Raw genomic sequence first — 11,465 nt, 5'->3', positions numbered from 1 at the left:
GGATAAAATGAATCATAACAATATATATATATATATATATATATATATATATATATATATATATATATATATATATATATATATATATATATATAAACTTGTCCCGGTATCTTTTTTTATATCAAATGTTATATTTTCCAAATGGTCTATACCAATAATTTTATTATTCGATATAAATCGAGAAGAGATACATAAAAAAAATATTTTGATAGCGGTCGTACAGCTGGCCCACGTTAAATAAATATTTATCCTGAATGTTTAATGAAGTAATCTCGCATATTAAACTATAATTCTCTAAATAAGTTGAATAAACACAATGTACCAATGAAATCAGTTTGGATAATATCCTATTTTATTCTAAATTTAGTTGGGATCAATGATTTTGGTGTATTAAGACAATTTGTGGATGTGCTTCGTGTGACTTTTTTGCTTTCGTATTTGTGCAGTTAATAAAAAAAATCGACAAACAAAACAAACCAATCAATGTAAGGTATTGACATAATCTTGACGTATTTGACTGATGTGTGTTTATTATTTTTAATTTAGTTTTACACTTAGGTAAGTCTTTTATTTAGATATTTTAGACATATTTCTTATTTCAGTTATAACACTTATACTGATTGAATTACACTGACTGTAAGATGGCTGTACGAGTTAACCTAAAAAAGGAGTATTTATTTGCAGTACCAGAAAAAAAGTAAACTTTTAATAAAACATCTATGTGTAAAACTCTGCATATGTAACAATGTGCTCCTGACAATAAACAGTTGCTTTCTGATAGGTCACTCTTTTAAGAATTTTATAATAAACCAAAAGTTTGCCAAATAGTCTATAAAACAGGATAATTTGATTTTGCGCAACATCAACATTCTGTAACACATGAACTGTGTTTACTTCATTCTACGTTTATAGGGCAATTTTCAAACTTAATCAATTTGTTTCGGTTCCATTGATTTCTGAACAATCTTGTTTTTGATATTTTTACGATGAATCAGCGCATCAACGGTAATAAAAGGAAAACTTTAAGTCACCAAAAGTACTTGACGAGGACATCTGATAGTTTATATAAAATTTTCTCGGTTTTATATAATATATACAAAGTAAGCGTATTTAATTATCTGAAAAACAAGTATATTAAGGTATATAAAGGTGACTGTTTCATTGTTCGTGAAGTATACGTTAATAAAGTAAAACAACATCTTTTGAGCATTTAGTATTATTAAATTGACTGAAATTAAAATTCATACTTGGAATAATTTAAGAAATCGGAAAACAGGATAGCTGGTGGTTGTTAAACGAAGTTTAAAAATAAAAAAAAAACTGTTTTAAGGGTTTAACTGTTTTAAGTTGATATTGAAAATTGAGTTAGACAAGGTGATACCTTATCAATAATACTTTTTAATCTAACATTAGAAACTGTTGTTATAAAACTGGATATAAACGGCTGTAATAATACAAGATCAATGAAAATATGCGCATATGCGGATAATGTTGCCATAATAAGCCGCAACAAAAGGGTATTAAGACAAAAAGTTATAGAACTGAAACGAGAAGCTGCTACGTTCGGTCTATATATAAATGAAAGCAAAAAAATATATAGAGTGCACAAAATCGAATCAACATGAGAATCTGAAGGTAGACAACCATACTTAAAAATATGCCTCCACTTTTCCCTACCTAGGCTCAATAATAAATGAGAAAAACAACATTAGTCAAGAAATACAAGCACGGATTCTTAGCGTTAATAAGTGCTTTTATGCATACAAAGACTTAATGAAAAGTAATTTACTGAATCGTGAGTCTAATCTTAGAATCTACAAAACAGTAATTAGACCAGTGGTCACATATAGATGTGAAACGTGGACCCTCTCAACCACTGATGAAAATCAACTGAGAATATTTGAGCGCAAAATACTAAGGAAGATATTTGGACCAACCCAATGCAGCGATGCAAATAGAGAGAGTGACAAAATATAAATATATGGGAGCTTACATCAACACAGAATTAGATCCAGACCAAGAGATCAGGGTACGAATAGAAATGACAAGGGCAGCGTTCTTAAAATTTAAGCAATTGTTTTGTGACAAAAATCTGAATACTGTGCTGAAACTGAGGTTTGTTGAATGTTACGTCTGGTCGCAACTATTGTACGGGGTAGAAACATGGACATTAAAAGCGCAAATAGTTAAGAAGCTTGAAGCCTTTGAACTTCGGATATACCGGAGAATGTTGAGAATTCCATGGACTGCCAGGGTCACCACTGAGGAAGTGCTGATAAGGATGGGTCGAGACAAAAATTGTTGAGAACAATAAAAGTACGCAAGACTGCATACCTTGGACACATACTGAGAAATGATAAATATAGTCTTCTGCAGGTCATCATGCAGGGTAGAGTCGATGGCGAAAAGGGAATAGGTAGAAAGAGGAAGTCATGGCTGCGAAATATTCGAGACTGGACAAACATGACTGTAGACAAATTATTCCACGTTGCAAAAGACAGAAAAGCTTTTAAAAATGTGGTCGCGAACCTCCGTTAATGGTCAGCGATGGTTCGTGGATAATTAAAATGAACCACGAGCTGGATGAACTAATGCAGAGCGCAGATATTGTTAGATTTGTAAAATCACAAAGACTAAACTGGCTTGGTCACCTAGAAAGAATGCCAGATAATCGAACTGTAAAAGTAGTCCAAAGATGGAAGCCCCAAGGAAACAAAACAAGAGGAAGGCCCCGTAAAAGATGGATAGACGACGTAGAGAGGGATCTTAAAACCATGAATATAAGACAGTGGCGAAGGAAAGTATCTGACGGGGCAGAATGGAAGAACATTGTTAAGCAGGCCAAGACTCATAAAGGGTTGTAGCGCCATTAGAAGAAGAAGAAGAAGAAGAAGAAGAAGAAGAAGAGTTCTCTGCTAGTAGATACCTTTTTTTCATGTTCTTTTTAATGTCTAGTTGCTTTTTCCTTGTGGTAGGAGCCATGTCGCTTAGGATAACCAGTTAATATGTCGTTGTCTACGGTTTCCTTATGGTAGAGAACTTATCAAGTAGGATAACTATTTTATGTATCTTGCTCACAGGCTCCTTATGGTAGGAGCCTAGTCGGTTGTGATAACTAGTAGTTGGGGTGTTTCTTTTATATGAAAAGATACCCAGTCGTCAACCGAAAGACGATACCTAGTCCGCCGAAAGACTGTTTCTTCTTTACATTCTTTGTTCAAGGTGCTCTTCTGACAGAGACCTTTCTGTCAGAAGAAACGCTATATTTCCAGCTTGAATTCTTCTTTTTATATCTACACTTTCATTTCTTCTGTTGACAAGTACTACCAAATATTTGAATGTTTTAACCTCTTTGAAACTGTGTGCATCTATTTTCAGTTCTATCATTTTTGTCTTATTTTTCTTGCTTACGTTGTGAACAATATTTAATTTTTAATTTTTAAACAATTGTATTACATTTTGAGAAAAAAGTGAAGTTTTATGGAAGTTTTAGAAATGTCAATAATGGTGAACAATTGGGTAAATGATCAATGGCATCCTCAACAAGAAATAAAAAGCTGTACCGTACCGTAAGTTACGTCGCAGACGTTGAAAAAATTTAAACGCAAAAATCTACAATTTTGTACATTTTTCCCAATTGTTGCCATTTTTTAAACAGTAAACATTAAATTTTCAATTTCTAGCTAGTAATATTATGTGAAATTGACAATCAAAACTTTTACCTTTTTTACTTAAGTTTCTTTTTTGTACGAGCAATATTTCTCGAATTATAGGCGAAAATATGGCAGAAAAGGCAAACATTTTCGATTTTTTTCAGATTTTGTTAAATATAAAATTAAGCACAAGGTTTGCGACCGGCCCATATCGTGGTTATTGATACAAGGTACATCCTGAAATGATTCCAGTAAAAAAATAGACTCCTATGGAAAATGTCCAATTAAAAAAAATTTTTTTATCCTTAGTTAATGGCACTGGCAAAGCCAAAAGGCAAGTCATGTCTTAAAAACATATTACTTAAGTTATATATATATAGATATTTACAGTCTCAAAATTAATTTTTCGTATATAACTGTTAAAAGACGAAAAAATCGAATCTAACCTAAATCAAACGTAACATATTGTGTTACTATTTTTATATCATCTAATCTGCTGTATTCTTCCATTAATATTTACACACTTCCTATTTACCCCGGTATCTGTCGAACTAGTTTTATACGATCATAAAACCACAAAAATATCCAAAATTCTTTAACTAGTTGTGCCATAAACCAAGTTTCTTTACACTTCGTTTTTGATATACTTTAAAATGTTTTCCATAGCCGTCATCACTAACAAGTGTGTGTGGAAAAATCAATAAAAATCGGAGATTTTCAATTTCCCCAATTACAACCAAAATATACAAACTATGGCCATTGATGAGAATTGATTTAATGAGGTAATTGGCTGATTGATCTCTACGAGTTTACTTGTAACGTATATTTTTGGATTTTTAAAATAGATCGTTTGTTAAATGTACTATTAGTAAATTGAACTTGATGTTGTAATTAATACATAATAGAATGAAGCTCAATTGGAAAATCGGAATTTTCTTATTGGTTATTCCGGCACGCGGCTCATATATATTTTAAAGACAGCTTTTAGTAAACTACCCCCAGATAATAGATTATAGTATATTTCACGACTTTCCTACTATTGTGGATTAGGGTTGAAATCATGATCATCATCATCATGCAACCTCTTCTGTCCACTGCTGGACATAGGTCTCTCCCATTTTTTGACACTCTTCACGGTTCTGTGCTTCTTGTTGCCATTTCTTGGATGTTTGTCTAATGTCGTCCATCTAGCGCGTTGGTGGTCGCCCTGTGCTGCGTTTGTCTTCTCGTGGGCGCCAGTCAATTAGTTTTCTGGTCCATTAGGGTTGAAAGCTCTGACTTTACTGTGCCAGTATTCACTCATGTATATATATATATATATATACAGTGATGAGTGTCTTACCACCCGGCAAAATAGCGGAAAGGATAGAAGACAGATTAAGTTGTGAGATAGTACGAGATAAAGCTAGTTCTTAAACGTGGCTATTTGACTTCAGTCATAATTATACGGATGACCTCAAAAATATTTTATTTTAATAATTTCTTCTGAGAATAAATGATTGAATTAATAATTAAGATATGTTATAGTAAAAAACATTAATTAGTAGCGATTTTAAATTATAAATCTTTAAGATTATTTAATATTAAAAATAACTCAACTGAAATATTTGACTAAACTAAAGGTAGGTATGTTCTGTCCCAAAATGATTGTTGTATGTGGAATTGGTGTAATAGTTAGAGACGTGGTCTATTGACAAGAAGATTGGGGTTCAATTCACACCAAGGATAAATTTTTTGTTTTTCTCAATAAAAAAATAATAGAAAATATGATACATATTAGGTAACAAGTTTTCGAAAAACTCGTTATTTACAATTTATTATGATTCCAATGTTATAAAATAAAAATACAAAATAATTCAAATTCAATTCCAGTTTTACAGTCTTCAGTTGTAAATGCAAAATAATCCGGTAAAGATTGTTTAATGTCAAATCCATCACTAAATTCTCAGTGTTAATATCAATTCCTCTGTACAGGTAATGATTTTCAAAACAATTGATAACATTGGAATGGATGCACGCGAACAGCTGCCTGCTTTACAGCTAACCAAATCATCAAACCTTTAAGCCATCAAATAATAACATATCGAGAAGTGGTTTTGCACGGTAAACTGAAACTTTTTATTGAAAAAACAATTCGTGAAAATGGTTTAAACGGTCGAGGAAAAACTGAAAAGTGTTGTCTGGCATGTGAATTGATTATCAGACAACATGATTAGACAACAATTTGTAAATATGTTTCCAAATAGGCCGGCTCCAGCACGGTCAACAATTCAGTCTTCTTCTTCTTCTTCTGGTTCCTATCCGTTTCGGATGTTGGAAATCATATTGGCAATCATGACCTTGCTCGCTGCGGCTCGAAACAGCTCCGTTGAGGTTTTCTTAAACCATGTTCTTAAATTCCGCAGCGATGATATTCTCCTTCTACCGGGTCCTCGCGTACCTTTGACTTTACCTTGCAATATAGACTGCAGCAGGGAGTAACGGTGCTGATTTCTCATAACGTGTCCCAGATATTGCAATTTTATGCGTTTGATCGTAAACACAATCTCTGGTTCCTTCTTCATTTTTTCTAGAACTTCCTTTTTCGATCCTTTCTGTCCATGATATTCTCAGCATTCTTCTATAAAGCCACATCTCAAATGCTTCAAGTTTTTTAATAGTGGTGTCTGTAAGCGTCCATGCCTCCGCCCCGTACAACAACACAGAGAAAACATAGCATCTCAAATGTCTCATTTTTGTATCCAGGGATATGTTGTGACTTTTGAAGATGGCGCTCATTTTGTTAAAGACCGTTCTTGCCTTTCCTATGCGGCACTTTATTTCCTGTACATTGCTCCACTGTTCGTTTATAATAGTTCCCAGGTAGCAATACTGTTTTACTCGCTCTATCTGCGTCCCATTAATGTATAGATGAGCCCCATTTATATTCTCCTTGCTGACAATCATTTGTTTGGTTTTGTGGGTATTAATGTTTAGTCCGTACTGTTGACTGTACTCGTTTATTCTGTCCATTAGCCTCTGAAGTCCCTCTAAACTATCTGCTATCACCATGGTGTCGTCGGCATATCTAACATTGTTTACTCTTTCACCATTTAGAAGGATGCCTTCGTCTATTCCGTAAAGAGCCTCGTTAAAAAATTTTTCTGAGTACATATTAAATATCAACGGCGATAGAATACATCCCTGTCTAACTCCGCGTAGTATTTTTATGTGATCTGTTTCTTCTCCGTTAATTTTCATGTATGCGGTCTGATTCCAGTATAGTTCTGAAATTATTCTGAGGTCTTTGTCATCCAGGTCTGCTTCTTTTAAAATGTTTATCATCTTTTGATGTTGAACTCTGTCAAATGCCTTTTCATAGTCGATCAAGCACGCGTATACGTCGCAGTTAACGTCCCTGCATCTTTGAATCAGTACCTGTACTCCGAAAAGTGCCTCTTTGGTACCCACTGCGTCAATGAAGCCGAACTGTCTGTCTGATATTTGTTCCTCGCACTTCTTATAAATTCTTCCATGGATGACTCTAAGAAACAGTTTCAACATGTGGCTCATTAGGCTGATTGTTCGATATTCGTCGCACTTTTTAGCCCCCTGTTTTTTAGGTGTCGCTATGAATTCTGATTCTAGCCATTTATCAGGGATGATTCCTGTATTGTATATTTTATTGAAGACAGCCGTGATCCAATTTATTCCTTCATCCTCCAAGAGTTTTAAAAATTCAGCTTCGATATTATCAGGCCCTACAGCTTTTCTGCTTTTCATCCGTTTCATTGCTTCTTCTACCTCGGATTTAAGTATGTCCAGGCCCGTCATCCTCTCTGAAAATGGATGCCTATAATCCGTTCTTTGATCTTGAAAAAGTGTCTCCATATATATTCTCCATTTGTCCTTCATCTCTTGGGTGTCAATGATTAATTTTCCATTGGTGTCTATGAGTTTCATTTGTGTTCTCTTTTTAAAAGTACCCGTTATTTCTTTTACCTTTTTGTGTACATTAAAATTGTCATGCTTGGCTTGTAGTCTTTCTATTTCTTTACATTTCTCTACAGCTTCTTTTTCTTTAGCTTCTTTTATTTTTCTTCTGATGTAAGCCTGCATTTTTTTGTATTCATCTTTATTTCCTTTAATTAACCTTCTGCGTTCCATTAAGTGAAGGATTTCTGGAGTCATCCAAGATTTCTTCTTTGTTTCTTTGTTTGGTTTTAGCAGATCTTGTTTAGTTTTCTTAATTATTTCTTCGAATTGATTGATTTCTCGTTGGATGTTATTTTCTTCTTTTAGTTGCTTAACTTGATTGTTAATATATTCCCCCACTTGCTTTTTAACTTCCGGATGTTGCAGGGCTGTCATGTCGTAGTTAGGTCTAGACTTTTTCTTTATTGTCTTCAGTCTCACATCCATGACTCCCACTAAAGGTATGTGGTCAGATTCAATGTCCGCTCCTGGATATGTTTTGACAGATTTAAAACTGTTTCTGAATCTTCTATTTACCAATATATAATCTATCTGGTTTCTAATTACGTTATGGGGTTTATCTGCTGGTGCCTTCCATGTATACAATCTCCTCGGTGGTAGTTTATAAAATGTGTTTAGAACCACTAGCTTGTTATCTTCTGCGAATATTTCTAGTCTGTCACCTCTTTCGTTTCTTTGTCCTAACCCAAAAGGTCCGATTAGAGACGTTTTCCGTTCGGCCCCAAGTTTTGCATTGAAATCCCCCATTATGATGCTGACTTCGTGTTTAGGTATTCGTTCTAATATATCCTCTATGCTTTGGTAGAGAGTCTCTACTTCCTCGTAGTCTTTATCTGCAGTGGGAGCGTATATTTGTATTATGTTTACATTCACTGGATTGGCTCTTATTTGCAGTAGTATTACTCTGTTGGACACTGGGACAAAATTTAAAATACATCTACTAATTTTTCTCGTTATTATCACACCAACTCCATGCTCTAGTTTTCCATCTAGTGACCCTGAGTAGAATATTCTGTGATCTTTTTTGTCAATGCTTCCTGTTCCGGGCCATCTCATCTCGCTTATTCCCATTATGTCAATGGTCATTCTTTCCATTTCCTGAATGGCATTGTCTATTTTTCCACTCCTTGCCATAGTTTTCACATTCAGTCTATTATACGTAATTCTTTTACTTATGCATCTGTGTTCGCTCCAAGAGGAGTTCGCAGACGAAGGGAGGTAAATCCAGATTTGGAACTAAGGGACACTTTGATTTGTGCAAGTATTGAGCAAAATCCTACCCAATTAACATCTCGTCTCGGAGAACAATATGGAATTTCAAGATTTAGAGTAGGTAAAATTTTGAAAAGACATGAATACCGTGCCTATAAACTTCATAAATCCAACGGACAATTCCCTGGGGATTAATATAGACGTTTAGAATTTTGTCAAAATGCAATGGAAATGTCACATCAAGATGAACATTTTTTAGAGAACGTTTTGTTCACCGATGAATGTACGTTTTCATTACATGGCCGTCACAATTCAATAAATGCTCGGTATTGGTCTCGAGGAAATCCTCGTCAGATTTATGTCGCTCGTACCCAGCGTCCTCGAAAAGTAAATGTTCACATAATTCTCGCATCGTCAGTGAATATCTCAGTGCGACTTTTGATTGATTAGTGGCCACGGAGATATTTTTTGGCCTGTAAGATCACCTGATCTTGCACCTTGTGATTTTTTATGTGGGGATATCTCAAGTCCAAACTATATGGAGTTGAAGACGATAGGCCCAATTCTCTCCAAGAATTAAGAGAAAAGATCTCTGATTCAATGAGAGGTATTAGTCCAGAAACATTAACTATTGTTAGACGAAACTTTTATAATAGATTGGCTGCTACTAATGGAGGCTTATTCGAACATTTTTTGTAAATACATTTTATTAGAATAAAATACCTATATTTAGAATATTTTTATAGAATTTCTACCTATTTAAACTGTTTGGGAAAGTATGTACTATTTCTTTTCATATTTTTACTATTAATATTTCTGTTACGGTACTGTAATGTGATCTAAATTCAATACTGTATCCTAACGACTTTGGTAAAATATATTGCTTCCTGTAAAATTGTTAAACTGGTTGTCTCATGTATTATGTTATAAGTGCGGAGAATTTGACTTCTCTTTTGTATTCTGTGTCACAAATATGCACACGTGTGTACGGTTTCGTATTACAGTCTCAATTAACTTAAAGTATCGCATTCTAAATCACAATACAATAGGGTGATTTATTGATGTACCCTCTTCGACCCAACGGCCAAAAGATTATTTTCTGACCTGCAATCTCAAGACACTTCATCCCCAGACAGCGAACGAAACAGACCTAGTGCGTGATAGGTTCTTCGCCATCGAGCGTCGGCCGGCGCCCCGACGCGGTACCAACGAGATTTCGTTGGCTACGATTCCAATATTTCAAAGGGTAAGTCTATATTCTTTGTACAGACATCAATAATGAGTAAGACCAGTTAATTTCCTAATTTATTGACAGTTATATTTGCTATTTTTCGCTAATTTATTCACAAACAAAATATTACATTTTTATCGTTATTATTATTTATCGATTATCATTTAACCAGCGACCTCATTAAGTTTTATACAAAACATAAACATTTTTTGTAAGTACATTTATTTAGAACGTTCTTTTATGTTTGAAGAATTTTACTTTATTTTCGAAAGTACGACGATACTGTTTTTTCAATAAGATATTTATGTTTAACTTTAAACACTTCTAATACTAGTAACTACTGACATAAATGTTTAGTGATTCAAAGCAAAACGATCTCTGCATAATTTCAAATTATAAAAAAAACCACATGTGGGTTTTGAACTCTAATATTCTGCGACGTCTGTGTCGTAGTGTCGAATTCTTACCACTAATCCACGAAGGATTGATAATTCTTCCGTGACAAGAGTGTATGAAACTCCTCAAATCATAGTAGAAATTATTCTTGGTTAATTTAAAACTTTAGATTAAATAATCACTATTAATTAAATTATTTTATTCATATTTTTGCTTTATTGTGGTCAATCAGTTTTTACTTTATGCGAAATTAAAAAATGGAAATACTTCACACATACGACGTTACACATAATAATTATAACCGAGGTGATTTAGCTCGAAGCTAAAGTCTAAAGGTTTGAGACTATCGATAGTGGTAATGTAATGTAATGTTAATTATACGTTTCTACCGATTATTTCCCACCTCTACGAGTTTCATCTCTTTTTATTTCACAAGGTAACTGTGTTTTCTATCTCTTACGTTAAAAAGCCGGGTGGTAAGACACTCATTACTGTATATATGAGTGAATTAAAACAAGCTACTTTTTCTCCTGGCTTTATTTTTCGATATATTGTACATCAGCGATAGAATAGAAGTATTGCATTATATATATTGTTTTTCTGTAACATACTGTGACATTTTTGGCACTTTTTTAAGTTTTTATAAAATCTAAAAAAATTTTAATGTGTTTTTACTGTAATTTTATTGTAGTTACTAAATGTATTTTTCAACACCTAATCTTATACATTGACATTGTTTGACATCTTTATATGACTGGACTTTACAATCATTAGAACTGAAGAAGTGCAGAAATTACTGCACGAAACGCTTTCTATTAAAAGATTAAAATAGTTTTTTCATAGTTTTTTTCTCCTTGACCAATATCCTTATTTACAGTGAGATTTTAATCTCACTCACATTGTGTATATTACTACTGTTTATATATTACTATATATTACTATTTTAAAACTAAAAATACCAGAGTGAGATGGTGAATTATTCAAAATGGCCAATGACG

General features: G+C 33.6%; 1 protein-coding gene across 1 annotated transcript in view; it reads left to right on the top strand.

Annotated features, from left to right (window-relative positions):
- The first annotated feature begins 341 nt into the window (after nucleotides 1–341).
- LOC140441595 (diuretic hormone receptor-like) overlaps nucleotides 342–11,465 on the top strand; it is an 890,067-nt gene continuing 878,943 nt past the window's right edge. Inside the window, exon 1 of the mRNA XM_072532430.1 lies at nucleotides 342–558. The gene's annotated coding sequence lies outside the window, so the exon portion shown is untranslated. The remainder of the gene's footprint in view (nucleotides 559–11,465) is intronic.

Source organism: Diabrotica undecimpunctata, chromosome 5, assembly GCF_040954645.1.
Source record: "Diabrotica undecimpunctata isolate CICGRU chromosome 5, icDiaUnde3, whole genome shotgun sequence".
Taxonomy (NCBI): Eukaryota; Metazoa; Arthropoda; class Insecta; order Coleoptera; family Chrysomelidae; genus Diabrotica; species Diabrotica undecimpunctata.
The sequence above is the reverse complement of the archived record's forward strand: the minus strand, read 5'-3'. Positions and strand labels throughout refer to the sequence as shown.